General features: G+C 45.8%; 1 protein-coding gene across 2 annotated transcripts in view; it reads left to right on the top strand.

The window, feature by feature from the left end:
• Positions 1-14040, top strand: part of GRIN2A (glutamate ionotropic receptor NMDA type subunit 2A) — a 375591-nt gene that overhangs the window by 98485 nt on the left and 263066 nt on the right. The window lies entirely within an intron of this gene.

The following is a 14040-nucleotide window of genomic DNA, read 5'->3' as shown; positions in this document are numbered from 1 at the left end:
CCTGTTCGTTTACTGCCCCCCAGCCCTGCTGGTGAGACTAGCATTTGCCCTCCACTTAATACCTTTCCAGACTCCACGTCAATCCCTCTCTGAAGGCACAGCTTGCGATAACACCGTCTAGCTCCATCCTGGCTTTCTGACACCCTGGAAGTTTTGCTCAGTATAATGTTCACAGTGTGAGCAGGGGCCGTTCATGTTCTTGGTGAGATCATGCCTCACCTGGTCAGACTTCCAACTATCCTGTTGGACGACCTTGCGGTTGTAGAGTGTAGACTCTTTCTGGCTCTCCCCTCGCCTCACCTGGCTCTGCATCCAAATGACTGACAATGACATGTCCTCCTCCAGCCAGTAAATGTACAACAGTGCATTTCTCCTAACATAATTTTTAGAATATCTCCAAGTTTATGTATCTACATGATTCTGCATTTACAAAACCTCTAACTGTAAGCCCCAAGTTTTCATTCAAAAATATTCAACATTGACGTGCCAGGCATGGTTCTTTTATGTACGATTACTTTAACTGGTTTCCCAGTTTCAACATGCTAGATTTCCCCTTCCCATCAATGCTGCCCAGCGTTGGCACCAGGAAAGTGTTGGATACATGACAGTTGTCACTCTAGGAAGACACGGAGTCCCCACGATCTCCATGCCCAGGGCTCTCAGGGAGCTGCTGGGTTGGTACTAATGGCTCTCCGAGACACAGGGGAGTGGGGAGAGGGGGCAAACCTGAATAGACAGAAGGGAGCTGACTTCTTGGAGGGGAACATTCCCCTGAGAAAAGCAGACAAAAGAAAGAGGACACTTGGAACATGTCTTCTTTTTAAACCATCAGGCCCAGATGGTCTGCGTGTGAGGCAGCCTGCAGAGCTGGCCAACCCAACTGAATGATTTGAGCCAGTTCACGAAATCTCAGAGAGGAGCCACGGAGATCCAGACGGGAGCGGAGGGAAAAAGAAGGGCCTGCCTAAAATGTACTATCTGGAAAATCTAATGATTAGTGCTCAGACAACACAAGAGGGGGAAATTTATCAGTATCTCCCCATCATCAGGATCCTGGGCCCCCGGGTGGTGCTTGAAGTTTGAGAACAAACCATCTTTGGCCATGCTGGTGGCATTTTTTACCATAATTGTAAAGAGCTGACATATAGGAATGTTATAGATGGCTGGCTTCTGAGCTGTAGACCAGTGCTTCTCAGACTGTAATGTGCTCACGAATCTGGGATCTGGTTCAAATGCAGATTCTGGTTCAGCAGAACTGAGATGGAGCCTAGGACTCTGCATTTGTAAGAAGCTCCCAGGAGATGCAGTGCTGCTGGTCTGTGGACCACACCGTGAGTAGTGAGGCTAGAGGAATGCGTGGTAAACAGATGCAGGGGCCTGAGTGGAGGTGCTTCCTGGTGGCATGGAAGCAGCTGGGGTACCCAGAAACCATTGCCGGCATCCCTGGGGCCCTTGTCTAGGAGAGGGCTTGGGGACCCCTCTAGGGGAAGGTGAAGAGTCAGCCTCTCTGCCTATCTCTCAGGTAAAGAAGAGGAAGAAGTTGCTCTTGAAATCTCATGGCTGCTGGAGTTGAGAACATTGCCACTGAGCTTAGGGAAAGGGAGGAGGGAGAGTAGGGGATGGTCAGGGAGCAAGGGGAGTAGAGGGTGGCCAGGGAGGAGGGAGAGTAGAGGGTGGTCAGATAGGAGGGAGAGTGGGGGATGGGAGGGGGGAGGGGGAGTAGAGGGTGGTCAGAGACGAGGGAGAGTAGAGGATGGCCAGGGAGGAGGGAGAGTAAGGGGTGGCCATGGAGAAGGGGGGTGGAAGGTGGTTAGGAGGGGGAGTAGAGGGTGATCAGAGAGGAGTGAGAATAGGGGATGGTCAGGGAGGAGGAAGAGTAGGGGGTGGCCAGGGAGGAGGAACCCATAGAGAGTGTTTCTTGATTGTCTTTCCTCTTGCTTCCTGCCCCCAACTGTTTCTTCTCAAGTCTTTCTCTGCTCAGTAATTGCACCCACCATTCACCCAACTGCCTAAGCCAGAGACCTGGGAGCTGTCCTTTTTTCTCTGCTGGGAAGCTTATACTACTCCTGCATGGCTGCGTAAGAACAGCCTTGGGCCTGGAACATTTCCTTGCAAAGAGATAAAGAGCCCTCACAGCCTATGTGGATTTCTCTTCTTGCTTGGGCATATTTTTTTTTAAAGATTTTATTTACTTATTTGAGACAGAGAGTGAGTGAGCGAGAGAGAGAGAGAGAGAGAGAGAGCACAAGCTAGGGGGAGAGGCAGAGGCAGAGGGAGAGGGAGAAGCAGGCTCCCCGCTGAGCAGGGAGCCAAACTCGGGGCTCGATCCCAGGACCCTGCGATCATGACATGAGCCGAAGGTAGACGCTTAACTGACTGAGCCACCCAGGTGCCCCTGCTTGGGCATATCTTTCCCAGTTCTGGGCTTGATGTATACTTCATTGTTCTGCTTATGCACGTGTGTTGTATGGCACCCAGCCACCCCCCACTGCTATATTTGTTGCCAGTGGGGAGGGATTGGGATCCTTTCCTGCAGCATGAAGTGGGTGCATGTAGCCACACTGTAGCATCGGTTCCGGGATGGATCCCCTGGCCATGGGGACTGACATATTGCAAAGGACTGGATCTTGTACATTCTCTTTCTCCTCTTGCTGTAAGTAAATACTGGACCATTTGAGCCCAGTGTGCATGTATTCTGTTCTCAGTGACCTTGAGTCATGCATTCATCTCTTCCCTGGGTGACACTTATCTGTCTTTTAACCTTGGTCACACAGCCTGACCACGCATTGAACAGGGAGATATCCCCTTTCTCTCTTCCCTCATACCCAGGCTAGTGCAATTTATAATTATTCACCTTCAAATATATATCTCAAATTCCTCTCCATCTCCACTGCCACCACCATCGTCTCCAACCCTGGACCTCTGGGGTCACCTTCTAAGTGGTCTCCCTGTTCCCACCTCTGTCCCTCTCCAGTCCATCCTTCCTACTACAGCCAGGTCACTGCTCTCCTCAGTAGCCTTCAAAGGCTTCTCATGACATCTTGGCTGGAATCCAGGTGTCTACTCTTGATCTTCACAGCCCTACCTTTCTTAACCCCTCTCCCCTTGGCCAGCTGTGCCCCACCACGCTGGCTCTCTCTCAGTTCTGAACACACCCTTGTGTTCTTAGAGTCTTTGTGTATTCTATTCCCTCAGCCTAGAACCAGCCAAAAAAGGGAGGGAGGGAGGGAGGAAGGAAGGAAGGAAGGAAAAAAGAAATCTCTTTACTACTAGCTCCTGCCACCTTCAGAACTCTGTTGTCTTTTCCTCAGACAGGCTTTCCCTGACCTCCCTGTAGGTTGTGCATCTCACACCTGTAGCCTCATGGCATTAATCAGAAATTTGGTTTATGCATCATCGATTGCCTGCTTCTCCTGCTTGGTGGTTAGCTGCATGAGGGCAGGGATCCTGCCTTTCTTGTCCACTCTTGAATACCCAGTGCCCAGGTCTATGCTCAGAGTAGACACTCAACACATAATGATTAAAGGAGAGTGTGAATTAATGAATAAATAAGCTTTGGGAAAGCAGAGGACAGGGACGAGTGCTTGAAAGAGGCTCACATTCATTGAAGGACCTATTGTGTGCATTACACACCTACTGTCTCATTTACTCTCTCCCACAGATTGCTCTCACATTCATCTGTGGCCCAGAGACTTGGATCAACTTGCCTAAGTTACCCAGCCACTGAGCAGAAGAGCTGGTTTGCATCTGCTTTATTCTTAGCCTAGGGTTTCTTGATCTTGGCATTACAACATTTGGGTCCAAATAATTCTTCATCCCGGGGTAGGAGAGTTGGTCCTATGCATTATAGGACATTTAGCAGAATCCCTGGCCTCTACCCTCTCAATGCTTCTGGTAGCACCCTCCAACTTATGATGACCAAAATGTCTCCAAACTTTGCCAAACGCCCCTTTGGGGCCAAACTAGCCCCTTGTTGAGGATCACTAGCTCAGCTTGTGGGTAATTTCAGCCTCTCATATGCCCCCTACTTTGATCCCTGCCCGTCCCAGTCGTCTCAGAGAGCCGCTGCTTTTCTTGTGGGCTCTTGCTCATCCCATCATTTCCTGCAGTCTTGCTGTGCATCCCTCTAGGAATGCAGCAAATGGATGGTGTGTTCCAAGAGTTGTAATAAACATTTGCTTTTCTGGTTTATTTAACATCAGCCCTATGTTCAGATGCTTGTGTCATTGGCATGGACACTAGCAGACTGTCTAGAAAACATGCAATATATTTTTTTCCTTTGCCTAAATGGCACGTCTAATTGTTTAGCATGGGATAAACCAGTGTGTTTATGAGGAGATAACTTGTCAAAGTAGACTTGTGGCTCCGCCACTGTAAAAGCCTGGCCTCCCAGCCTTTCTTCATTCAAAGACGAGTGTGAATTTTTCTTGGGTGTTTTGTGTGGATTTAAGGTAAGAATTTATTTCCTGCCTCTTTTGGGGGCAGATGAAAGCTCCCAAATCAGATGTCTTTCTAAGCATAAGAGATGAAGCTTCAGAAGAAGCTCCAAATCCAAGTGTCTTATTAAGTACAAGGGATGAAGAAAGGCATAGAAAAGGAGTATGTATGCCAGAGAGAGAATGTCAGTGAGTTCCTGGCCAGGGCTCAGTTAGAGGGTAGGGCTCCCTTTTTGGTTCATTCATTCATTCACCCACCCACCCATCCATCCATCCATCCATCCATCCATCCATCCATCCATCCATCCATCCATCCTTCTATTCAGTCTTCCATCCATGATTCTGTCCATCCATTCTTCCACCCATCCATCCTCCTCTCCATTCTTCTGTCCACTCTTCCATCCATCCATCCATCCATCCTCCCATTCATCTGTCTGTCCATCTGTTCATCAAACATACTATGCTAGGGAGTGTGATGGTGCTGGGAGCTGGGTACAAATTTGTTCCCACTCTCTAGGTGTCTTTGTGGAAGACACACAAGTCAATACTTTTTATTACATTATAACACAGTATGTCAAATGATGGGGTAGAGGGAAGCATAGGGGCTAGAGTAGTCAGAGGAAGGGCCTCCCTGTATTTGTATAGCACACAGCTTCCTTTAACATACCATCTTTACTCCAAAGACATTAGCTAACCTTGAAACCCTCCACCACTCCTTCCCTCTCTCCTTTTTATGACAGGGCCATAAGTAAGTTGGTGATCTCTTCAGAGAAAAGACATGATGAGACAGACAGGATCAGAATCAGGGAAGGACCCCAGGGGCCGCTTTGTGAGCTAGCATTCAGCCAACCCTCCCCAGAAGTGCAGTGTAGCACAAGACCCCCGAGAGGCACAGAGAGGGAGACACATCCCGAACTCCAAAGGCTGTCAGGCTCCTGCTTCGACCCTGGGAGATATGAAATCCTGTGGCAGGACAGAGTATCGTCTGCTTTTCAGAGCCTGAAGGATGTTTCCACTCAGCTCCTTAGATGGGGTGGGGGTGTAAGTGGCGATAGAAGGTTTGAGGAGGACAGGAGAAATGATTTCCGGGCTGTTGAAGTCATGATGTCTCAATCCATTTCCAAAAGCTCTCTAAGGAACAGCCATTAAGGAATGGGCAGGTAGCTTCCAGCATGCTGTTAGTATGGTCTTCGTTTGGGCTGGGGTTCCAGTAAATGGTACATCCAACTCTTTTCCAGTTTAGTGTTCTATTTGGTGGCCAACGAAATTTTCCAAAGTACTAACACTATTGAACACATGCTGCACACCAAGCCTCATGCTGGGTGCTGCTTCCTATCCATGATCCCACTGAACTCTTAAAAACCCTATTAGGTAGAGGCTATTACTAGCCCCATTTTACAGAGGAGGAAACTGAATTTAAGTAAGCCGCCCAAGGTCCCACAGGGAGCAAATGACAGTGATCTAAATGTACATTAAATGAACTTTGGGGGTAGGTGGATCCTGAAGGCACCTTGGAGAGGTAGGCAGTGATGGAGAAAGAAACAGTGGTTTGAGCAAGGAGCCCTAAATAGGAAGTCGGAAGGATAGATGCTCTGAGTTGCAGGGGCATTAGTTTGCTAACTAGCTGTTTCCTGTGTGGGTACTTCCACACAGCAGGCTCCTGGGTGGGTAGCAGCAAGCATATATTTATTTAAAATTAAGCACAGAACTCAGGGCATGTGGGTGGCTCAGATGGTTAAGTGTCTGACTCTTGATTTCAGCTCAGGTCTTAATCACAGGGTTGTGAGTTCAAGCCCCACGTTGGGCTCCATGCTGGGTGTGGTGCCTACTTAAAAAAAAAAAAAAAAAAGCTAAAATAAAGCACAGAACTTACTGGCTTATGTGAATTCACAATTGCACCAGAGATCTATTACACTCTTACTTTGTGTGGAGAACCTTCTAATATGTTACTATAATTTATCATGCGTAGGCATCGGTCAGTTTGAATGGATGCACTGACCACATGAATGGATGTCAGCCATCTAACAACTGGCTGGATCTGAATTCTGTCCTAAAGCATTAGAGATTTTCCCCTGCTTTAGTCTATGGAGTCAAACAGACTGAGTGAGCAAGAGTCAGAGAAAAACACCCATAGCAAAGATTTTTCAGTTGAGACAGACGTGTGTAATATTCCTGGGCGGGGATTGTAGAGGCTGCTGAACATGACTTGATATGTTTTAGTCACCATGTTAATTCATTTTGAAATTTCAAATAATGTTGGCGGAAGATGCAAGTAAAAAAATGTATATGAAGATGAATGAATAAAGAAAAGGCCATGGACTATTCAGCCTTAAAAAAAGAAGGAAATCCTGTCCTTTGTGACAATACGGATGAACCTGGAGGACATTATGCTGAGTGAAATAAGCCAGTCTTTGTCAAACTCAGAGAAGCAGAGAATAGAACCATGGTTCTATGGGGAGTTGTCCAGTTGGTATGAAGTTTCGGTTATGCAAGGTGAATTTGTTCTATAGATGGTGCGCCTGTGGTCAGCAGTTCTGTACGATGCACTTGACCTGAGATCCATCTTCTAAAATTGTAAGTGTTCTTACCATAAACAAAACACACACAGGGACAGGAAAACACCAAGGTGATGGGTAGGTCAATTACCTTGATATTGTGGTGATGGTTTCCCGGGTATATCCATCTATCCAAGCATCACATGGTAAGCTCTCAGTACGGACAGTTTGTTGTATATCACTGGTATGCCAATAAAGCTGTTGAAACTGTGTATCAGAGGGGTCTGGGTTATAAAAGCTTGAGAAACACTAACATAAAGGCGTGAGCAGTAGAAAGAAGCATTGGTTTGATTGCAGTTGTTGGGGTGACACAGAGCAAAACTTAATTTTTTTCTGGTTGCTCGATAAGGTCCTCATTGAAAATGTTTGAGGACCTCTGCTGCGGGACTTTAGGGACCAGGCTGGGCCTCAGTCCCCAGAGAGCGGAGACGAGGAGAGGCCAGTGTGGAAGTTGTTCTGGGGCGTGAAAATGGGCAGGGGAGGGGAAGTCCCTAGGACGCAGCAAGGAGCACTCATCGCGTGCCTGGGGGCGGGGGGGGGGTGGACAGAGCTTGTGCACGTGACTGTGGCCAGTAGGGGGCTGTTTGGGAAATAGAAAAGTCAAGTCCCAGCTTCTCAAGGAATTTATGTTCTAGCAGGAGAAACAAAACACTCCCACAACGAGGTTAGGTGAATTCTACAGGTATCGATCGAGAGTCTACCATGGGTTAGAAAAGCTCTCTGCTTGAGAAGTAACTTGAGAATCATTGCAAAATGACACATCAGTGGGAATCGAATGCAGCAGGACAAAACAGTCCTGTAGTATTGCTGTGAGACACAAAACCTCAGAAGGCCAGGAATGCCCTAATTAGGAAAGGCTTCCAGGATAAAAGGACTGTTGGGTCAGGGATATAGTGGCCATCTCCTCTGGGAGCCTGAGGGAGGGGGATTTTGTGCCATTACCAGCCTGGATCTGGGTAGTGCAAGAAATGAAGACTACCAAATGCATAGAAATTTCCAGTATTCTCACCATCAAATGTGGTTCTTCTTATTTTGGCCCCTATGGACATTCTGCTTTGAAGAATCATTTCTATTAACCAAATCCCTCTGTAACTTACAATCCAGATTCTTCTAATTTGCTTGCACTTGATTTATTCATTCAACTAATATTCACCAGACAATGAGGCAGTTGGATTAGGTTTGGTGGTTTATGATAGAAAACTCAAATTAACAGTGGCTTAAGTAAGACAGAATTTTATTTTGCTCTCATATAAAGGAAATCTGGCAGATAGCTCCATTCCTGTAAGGTGGCCACACAACTTTCTTCTATCCTGTTCTTCCTTACTACGTGGCTTCTATTTCCAAGGTCACCTCATGGTTCAATATGGTTGCTAGAGCTCCAGCCATTATGTCTACATTTCAGACAGAGAAAAGAGGAGGAAGGGGCTGTCTTTTAATGGAGCTCCCCAGGAGCTGCCACTCAATACTTAACCTTACATCTCAGTGGTCAGCATTTAGTTCTACGGCAAAACTAAGCTGGCAAGGGACCCTGAAAAGTGTAGAAACGTAGGCTTTATTCTGAGTAGCCATAAGTCCAGCTGAGACTGGGGATTCTAACAATAAGAAAGAAGAGCAGAATAGATTCTTCGGATGAGAAGCTAGTAGTTGCTGTCGCGGACACCTACTTACTAGAAGCCAAACACTAGACTGGGTATTCGGAATAGCTAGGCAGGACAGGGATTTGCTGTGATTCTGTTTGAGCTTGATGGTTTTCAAACTTTGGTGTGGTGTCAGAATCATCTGGAGGGCTTGTGAAGAAACATTTCTAGATGTCACCCTTGGAATTATGATTCAGTAGGTTTGGAGGTGGGAGACTGAGGATTTGCATTTTTAGCAAGTTCTAGATGCTGCTGATGCTGTTGACCCAGGGACCACGTGGATACAAAGACTTAGGTAAGGGGACCGCAACCTCTGGCCGAGGATGGGAGGTGGGGGGTCAAATCCCACTGTTTTTGTAAATAGATTTTGTTGGAACATAGCCACGCCCATCCGTCACCCCCTACTATCTACTGTCCTCTGTGTGCTGCACCAATAGCAGAGTTGAGAGTTGCCATGGAGACCCTGGGGCTTGCAGACCTAAAGTATTTGCTATTTGACCCCCTACAGCGGGGTTTGCAGACCCTGCCTTTGGGGGAAAAGCAGATTCTTGCAATCCACAAGGAAGTAGTTAGTGTATCAACAGAGAAGTAGGTAAATATGGGACCCAGATTCCTGTCCATGCAGCTGCAGAGTTGGAGTTGCCTTTGTGTTCTGCTTGTGACGGTGTCCCCTGCCCCAGCCTTGGAGGGACACCTTACTTTCTTCGCTTTGGACTGATCGCTGGCATTTGTTGGAGCTGACATTCGTGACTCCCGCCTTTCTTCTGCCACTTTCCAGCACGTTCTATTCATCACTGTGACTTTTTGGTGCCTTCACCGCCGCTAACCTTCTCCGAGTCAGAAAAGAGGCACTTGGAGTTTATAATGACATATATAATATCACACCACCTCTCTGTGCAGCAGAGTTATTTCACCCTGGATTGGAGAGTCTTTTTCCGAAGCAACAAGGGAGAAAGGTCTCCTTTTGATGACACCCAATCAACCAAAGTGAGACACACAGTTGACTGTATTTAAATCAGAGTGAGTGAGTGGAAATGAGTATGTACACAGGGATCTCTATTCATTTGGATTTTAATAAGCATTGTGGGCAGGTGCGGGCATTGGTTAGGTGTTGTGTTTGCCAGTGGGCGGGTCTGGAAATCAGTTGCTAACATGAAGTAGAAGTTTGCCTCCTTTTAGCTCAAAGCAGCCTGGAGGCAGGTGTGTCAGGCTGGCTTGGTGGCTTGGTGGCTTCATGGAGTCATCATAGATCCAGGCCCCTTCTGTATTTCTTTTGTGTTCCTAAGCACATGGTTTGTGTCATTGAAGTTGCTTTATGGTCCCGAATGGCTGTTGGAGCTCCACAGTCTTTTGTCAGGACAATGTGTTTCATTTATTTTCAAGTAATTTCATTTCTTTAATTCCGTGAGCCTTGCTGAGCTACCGGAGAAAGTCAAAATTCCTTTCTCCATTATTCAAGACCCTCCACGGACTATTGCATAAGCTCCTTTCTAAAATTATTACTCACTTCTGAACTTTATATTCCTAGAATAATTTTTTTGTTCTGTCTGGCCCATTACCTCCAAAATATATCTTCCAACTGCCCACGTCTATCTTTACCACCAGTGCAAGCCGGAGCTATCTGACCCTATACTTGCACAGCCCTGAGACTGAGTGCTTCCTGGAATTTTGTACCCTAGATGCCTCACCCACCTCACCCCAGCCCCACGCCCCCAACCCAACACACACTGCTTTTCACGTGGACGAGTGCAGTGGTCTCTAAGTCGGTCACTCCGGCCAGTTATCTTTTCTCCTCTACCATTCATGCTCCACTTAGCAGCCAAAGAAATATTTTACAGCAATATGATCAGATCTTTTTCTTTTTTTTTGGTGTGTTTTTTTTTTCTTTTTTAGAACAAGAGAGAGAGAGAGGGAAGGAGGGAGAGAGGGGTGGTGGGGGAGAGAGGGGGAGAGAGAATCTTAAGCAGACTCCATGCTGAGCATGGAGCCTGATGCGGGACTCGGTCTCACAACCCTGAAATCATGACCTGAGCCAAAATCAAGAGTCAAATGCTTAGCCCACTGTGGCACCCAGGTGCCCCGTGATCAGATCCTTTTATTCCCCAGCTTAACCTCAGTGGCTACCCACTGCGCTCCAAGCGCAACCCAAACCTTCCCATGGACTAGGAGGTCCAGCTGTTCCATCTTTGTTTTCACCTTCTACCCTTCCTTTCGCAGTATTCACTCCAGCCAGACGAGCCTTCTTCCTGCTCCTCAGATCCCAAGCTCCTCTCCCATCGTAGGGCCTTTGTGCTCTGCATTCTTCCCTGCGTGATGGTGGTTGCCCGGGCCCTGGCGTGGCTCGGGCCTCGTGGGTTCTCACACCAAGCGTACTCCCCCTCTGCCCACTATGGTTTCTCTCTACCATGTCACCGACGGACTCCCTTCCCAGAGGTGGTCACATTCTGTGACTGTCTTGTGTATTTACCTGTGTCTTGACTATTTCTGCCCCCTAGGATATAAGCTCCCTGGGGCAGAGACCACATCTGTCTTTTTTGTGCCAGTGTGTTCCTAGCACCATCGTCAAGCATGTCGTAGGCACTCAGGATGTGGGAAATGAATGAACGGGTAAATGAATGGATGGCGGAATAAATACTTAGATGCATAATCAGGGGTTCTCAACTTGGGCTCCAGGCTCTCCAAGGGGTCTGTGGATAGAATTCCATGGTCCGTAAACTTGGATGTGGGGAAAACCACCTATTTCCACTCACCTGTAACTGAAAATTCCATTTCCTCTCATTTTGAGTGGTAAGAGCAAACCCAGTGATAGTAGCAATTCTCCGATTCTTTTCACCAAGAGAAATCAGCTATATTTTCATATCACATCTATGGATGGATGGGTGGGTGAATGGATGGATGGATGGAGTGAATGGTGGATGGATGAATGAAACAAAGGAAGGACGGAAGGAAGGATGGAAGGAAGGATGGAAGGAAGGGAAGGAAGGAACTCTGGATGGGGTAGATGGATGGAGAGTTGGATAATTGGAAGGGTTACTGGTTGGGGATTGGAGAGGTAGAAGGGAGCAGTTGGTTAGAAGAGTGGTGTATTGGATTCCTAGGGTTGCTGAAACAAAGTACATTTGGAGGCTTAAAACAACAGAAATTTATTGTAGCAGAGTCCTGGAGGTCAGAAATCCAGGTGTTGGCCGGTCTGGGCTCTCTCTGAGGACTCAAGGGGAAGATCGTTCCTTGCCTCTCTGTTTCTAGTTGTTGCCAGCAATTCTTGGCATTCTTTGGCTTGTGGACACATCATTCCAACCTCTGCCCTTATTATATGGCATCTTCCTTGTGTGTGTGTCTCCCTGTGTCTGTTTTTCCCTCTTATAATGACACTAGTCATTGGATTAGGACCCACTGTAATCCAGCATGACATCCTTGTAACTTAACTAATTAAACTTGTAAAAACTCTGTTTCCAGATAAGGTCACATTCTGAGGTTCTGGGTGGACGTGAATTTTGGGGGCACACTATTTAACCCAGTACAGATGGTTAGAGAGTTAAAGGGATGGATATGTGGAGCAGTGGAAGGAGTTGAGTGGGTGAGTGGAGAGTTGTAAGGGAGGATCATGGTTGTTGGAAGGGTGGAAAGATGGATGGGTGCGGAGGTTGTTGTATGGATGACTAGAAACCTGTCAGATCGAATGGACAGTTGGAGGGGCAGAAGGGTACATGAGTGGAGAGACGGATGGATGGATGGATCAATTAGATTATAAACTTCTTGATAGTTGAATTCATGGCATGTATGTTTATCTTCTATCTTTATTACCTAGTACGACACTTTGCCTTTAGGAAGTGCCTATTAAATATTTGTCTTGTTTACTTTGCATTCAGAAATTCACCAGAGTGGCTACTGACAGCTTTTCTGGTCTGTGAACCTCCATAGGAGAGGGGTGTGTGCGTGTGTGAATTCACTTGGTGTGACATCCAGTCTGGATTTTTGTCCAGACTGCATTGTGCTTCTGGCTTCTGGAACAACTCTGTTAAGATGTTACCTGTTGGGTATAATTTGTGTTGTTTAGGAACTAAAAATATATAGAGACACAACTGTTTCATATCCTAGTTATTATGTATTTAAAATCTTCAACCTGATGTCAGGTAAAATGCCATAGGTCTGCGCATTTGCTCTCATGATTTCAGATTGGACAATAATTAATGGTACAGTGTTGATTCTAAAGTTTGGGTGTTGATTTCTATTGAAGGTTTTATTTTATTTGTCTGAAGAAGGGCTTAGTTGAATTTAAAAGCACCTGCTCTGATGCTGTCTATTTAAGCGATTTGCATTTGCCAGCACTCTTTTAATAGGAGGTTTGCAGGCTGGTGCCAGATGGATGCACTTCATCAGATGCCAAAGATCTCAGATGTTTTGTCTGCTCAGAGCATTCTTCAGCATTGGTCCAGATATGTGAACTCGGAAGTCTCAGAGAACTGGTCCTATCGTTGTGCTTGAAAATTTTTCTCTTTAAGGAGAAAAGATTTATAAATGCTAGAATACTTCAAACATACAGGGAAGTACAGAGACTGAAATGACAAACACCCATGTATCAATTATTTAGATGTAACAAAAGTTCATGTTTTTGTCACATTTATTTCAGATTTTAAAAATACAAAGAAAGATCTTGTTGAATCCTTTACCCTCATGCCATTTCCTTGTTTCCCTCATCAGAGGAGATATGTCTTCCCATATGTGTGTGCAAACCTAAACAGTATTTGGCATTTTAAAATTTTTATGAATAATATTCTCTTTTACGTATCCTTCCGCAACTTGTGCTTTTCTTGATAGTGTGTTACTGAGATTCATTGATATTCAGCTCCAGTTGGTTTCACTGTTTTATAATATCTATTGTACAAATGTGTAAAACTTTTACTTATCCACAAACAGTGTGGTAGGCACCCTTTTGTTATTTTGAGCCATGAAGCAGTAAAGATCCTTGCACATCTGAGAGATTTTCTCAAGCAAATCTACCTGTACGTAGAGTTTCTGAGAGACAGGGTGTGGGCATCTTCAACATCACTAGAGATTGCCAATTTGTTCTGCAAAATGACTGAGCCAGCTTATGCTCACTCCCACAGCGAAGAATGAATGATATAATGTTCTCCCATTCTTTGAAAATCTTGTCTTGTCCTTTTTTGCTTATAGGACAGGTGTGAGATGGAGTCCTACTATTTTTTTCAATTTGCGTTTATCTTATTACTTGGGAAATTGAGCATATTTTCATGTTTATTAGCCATTTGGGTTTCCTTTCTATTGGGGTGTTTATTTTTTTCTTATTGATTTGTAGGCACTTTTTAAATATATCCTAGATACTAAGTTTTGAATCTCCTAAAATCCTTGCAGAATTTTTTAATCCCAGTCTTTAGTTTATCTTTTAAACTT

This window comes from Zalophus californianus, chromosome 10 (assembly GCF_009762305.2).
Source record: "Zalophus californianus isolate mZalCal1 chromosome 10, mZalCal1.pri.v2, whole genome shotgun sequence".
Classification (NCBI taxonomy): domain Eukaryota; kingdom Metazoa; phylum Chordata; class Mammalia; order Carnivora; family Otariidae; genus Zalophus; species Zalophus californianus.
Note: the sequence above shows the minus strand (reverse complement) of the source record. Positions and strands in the feature narration are given on the sequence as shown.